The sequence below is a fragment of the Schistocerca cancellata genome, chromosome 2 (genome assembly GCF_023864275.1).
Source record: "Schistocerca cancellata isolate TAMUIC-IGC-003103 chromosome 2, iqSchCanc2.1, whole genome shotgun sequence".
Taxonomy (NCBI): Eukaryota; Metazoa; Arthropoda; class Insecta; order Orthoptera; family Acrididae; genus Schistocerca; species Schistocerca cancellata.
In genome coordinates this window covers 63,490,117-63,493,963 of record NC_064627.1, presented here as the reverse complement: position 1 = coordinate 63,493,963, position 3,847 = coordinate 63,490,117, and the positions used below count along the sequence as shown (strand labels likewise).

Here is a 3,847-nt window from a genome sequence, read left to right as displayed (position 1 = left end):
AAATCCCTTCTTAAACGACGCCTACAGTAAAAGGTCAACACCCTCTGCAAATTTCAAGTTTCTATTCTTAGTGGTTTGAGGATGATGATGTCTGGTTTGTGGGGAGCTCAACTGCGTGGTTATCAGCGCCCGTACAATTACCCAATCTTTGCTCAGTCCAATTTCGCCACTTTTCTGGATGATGATGAAATGATGAGGACAACACAAACACCCAGTCATCTCGAGGCAGGTGAAAATCCCTGACCCCGCCGGGAAACGAACCCGGGACCCCGTGCTCGGGAAGCGAGAACGCTACCGCGAGACCACGAGCGGCGGACACCTTAGTGGTTTGGGCTGAGCGATGATGTGTCAGTGAGTAAGTGCGTCAAGTAAGACATTGCCTTTTATATATACAGAGATAATTCACAGTACTTTCTGGTAATATTTACACGAACATCAATGTTACATTTTATGAAAACAAGAACAAGGGATTTTCATATTTCAATGTCGATTTTAAACATAGTGTTGCGCAGTGTGCATGTGCCGTTGCACTGGTAGCTTTTGTAGGCCAGCATGAGGATTTTTCCAGGTTTCATGGACCGTCCTACATCAATTCGCTCCTCTCGACGTAGCCTACCGACTGAGGTATGTTGGAAATAGTTATCGCTTACAACCTCTAGAAACCAAGCTAGTACCTCCTAGAGTGCTGTCAGAATTTCGAGTTCACGTACATCACTCTAACCTCTTGGTTTTATTGTCATTGTATCCGTGTTTAATCCTCTACCCTCTCTACCGGCTTCATCATACTCAGACGGTAATTACGCTCCCCCCCCCCCCTCCCGACCCAACTCACCCAATCACCATTGTCTTCCAGGTCCTAGTCGTAAAACGTGAGACTAAGCAACGTTCTTGGTTAAGAGGTCTAGATCGCAATTATACACTCCTGGAAATGGAAAAAAGAACACATTGACACCGGTGCGTCAGACCCACCATACTTGCTCCGGACACTGCGAGAGGGCTGTACAAGCAATGATCACACGCACGGCACAGCGGACACACCAGGAACCGCGGTGTTGGCCGTCGAATGACGCTAGCTGCGCAGCATTTGTGCACCGCCGCCGTCAGTGTCAGCCAGTTTGCCGTGGCATACGGAGCTCCATCGCAGTCTTTAACACTGGTAGCATGCCGCGACAGCGTGGACGTGAACCGTATGTGCAGTTGACGGACTTTGAGCGAGGGCGTATAGTGGGCATGCGGGAGGCCGGGTGGACGTACCGCCGAATTGCACAACACGTGGGGCGTGAGGTCTCCACAGTACATTGATGTTGTCGCCAGTGGTCGGCGGAAGGTGCACGTGCCCGTCGACCTAGGACCGGACCGCAGCGACGCACGGATGCACGCCAAGACCGTAGGATCCTACGCAGTGCCGTAAGGGACCGCACCGCCACTTCCCAGCAAATTAGGGACACTGTTGCTCCTGGGGTATCGGCGAGGACCATTCGCAACCGTCTCCATGAAGCTGGGCTACGGTCCCGCACACCGTTAGGCCGTCTTCCGCTCACGCCCCAACATCGTGCAGCCCGCCTCCAGTGGTGTCGCGACAGGCGTGAATGGAGGGACGAATGGAGACGTGTCGTCTTCAGCGATGAGAGTCGCTTCTGCCTTGGTGCCAATGATGGTCGTAAGCGTGTTTGGCGCCGTGCAGGTGTGCGCCACAATCAGGACTGCATACGACCGAGGCACGCAGGGCCAACACCCGGCATCATGGTGTGGGGAGCGATCTCCTACACTGGCAGTGCACCATTGGTGATCGTCGAGGGGACACTGAATAGTGCACGGTACATCCAAACCGTCATCGAACCCATCGTTCTACCATTCCTAGACCGGCAAGGGAATTTGCTGTTCCAACAGGACAATGCACGTCCGCATGTATCCCGTGCCACCCAACGTGCTCTAGAAGGTGTAAGTCAACTACCCTGGCCAGCAAGATCTCCGGATCTGTCCCCCATTGAGCATGTTTGGGACTGGATGAAGCGTCGTCTCACGCGGTCTGCACGTCCAGCACGAACGCTGGTCCAACTGAGGCGCCAGGTGGAAATGGCATGGCAAGCCGTTCCACAGGACTACATCCAGCATCTCTACGATCGTCTCCATGGGAGAATAGCAGCCTGCATTGCTGCGAAAGGTGGATATACACTGTACTAGTGCCGACATTGTGCATGCTCTGTTGCCTGTGTCTATGTGCCTGTGGTTCTGTCAGTGTGATCATGTGATGTATCTGACCCCAGGAATGTGTCAATAAAGTTTCCCCTTCCTGGGACAATGAATTCACGGTGTTCTTATTTCAATTTCCAGGAGTGTATTTTGTTAATGAGCGTTTTTTTTATGTAGAAATCACCTTCAAGAAACGAGCATCCGAGGAGCCTCCAGTAGCAACCAATTGATGATCACTTTCTGAAGATGGTTTCTGCATTAAGTCGAAACAGATCATAGATAAAATATTGTTGCGATATAGAATGTTGTTTTAATCCACTTGAATCTCCAGATCGCTGTTACTCCTCTGGAAAAGGCTGTCCAAATTTATAAAGCCACGTTCGTCAGGTTGGCAGTGGACACCCAACACATGCGACAGTCGCCAGCAGTTGCAAGTCGAAAGAATTTCTGGTAGACGTGCTCCGTGTTCCCGCAGCTTTACAGTAGAGTTGGCACGCCTCTGGGAATAAAGAGTTTTAATGGGAAGTAGTGACTGAATCGACGCAACGGACGCTACAGATGTGACCTTGGTAAACACTGCTGCAACGATGTGAGCGCTGCATCATTAACTGCATGTGAGCTTTCTGCACAGGAATTGACGTGGTATGCGGACAGCTGCTTCCGCTCACCTGATCCTAACTACCAGCTTCCTCAATATCGCGACTCTTGCAGCGTGCAGCACTGTTCACGTAATGTCATTGTCGGAGAGAAATAACGAGCGTTTTCCTTAGCTCGACTACTTCATAGCCAAGTTCACGGCCCCCCAAAATAAAAAGTGGTCGCACCGGGCAGTGAGTGACTCGTTGTCTCTCTGAAGTTAATAGAGAAAAGTGAAAACAATTTGTTGGGCCATGACTCGAACGCAGATCTCAGGCTTTCGATGGCATTGTGTTCCCACCACCGAGAGCACCTCATCTCCACAGCTCAGAGTAAAAGAATGCTTCTCAGCAGGACCTTTGACGCTGTGGACTGGCTGGCTCCCCACTATATACTTTCCTTCCAAAGTTCTAATCTCTCAGCATCGTGGGAAAGTCTCTCCAGAGCTTAGAAGGAAAGGGGAGAGCCTCGTGAAATGTTTTATGTTTTAGTCTTTGTGTTACTGGACCTATGATGGCAGAACTGCTACCATCCTATCAGTAGAAGTAGCGATCTGATCTAGATCTCTAGCCACGCATGTTGTTTTAATCCGTAAAATTGTAATGGTCAGTTATATACGTTTCTTTATCCCCATTAAGATGGTAATTTAAAATTTTAAAGGGAGTATAATGAGTATGCCAACGGCCTTGCCGCAGTGGTAACACCGGTTCCCGTAAGATCACCGAAGTTAAGCGCTGTCAGGCTGGGCTAGCACTTGGATGGGTGACCATCCGGTCTGTCGAGCGCTGTTGGTAAGCGGGCTGCACTCAGCCCTTGTGAGGCAAAGTCAGGAGCTACTTGATCGACAAGTAGCGGATCCGGTCTCGGAAACTGACATACCACCGGGAGAGCGGTGTGCTGACCACATGCCCCTCCATATTCACACCCGGTAACGCCTATGGACTGAGGATGTCATGGCGGCCGGTCGGTGCCGTTGGCCTTCATGGCCTTATCGGGAGGAGTTTATTTAAGTTTTTAT

At 50.6% G+C, this 3,847-nt stretch overlaps 1 pseudogene; it reads left to right on the top strand.

The window, feature by feature from the left end:
* The first annotated feature begins 3,505 nt into the window (after positions 1 to 3,505).
* Positions 3,506 to 3,623, top strand: LOC126163544 (5S ribosomal RNA; annotated as a pseudogene).
* Positions 3,624 to 3,847: the final 224 nt, after the last annotated feature.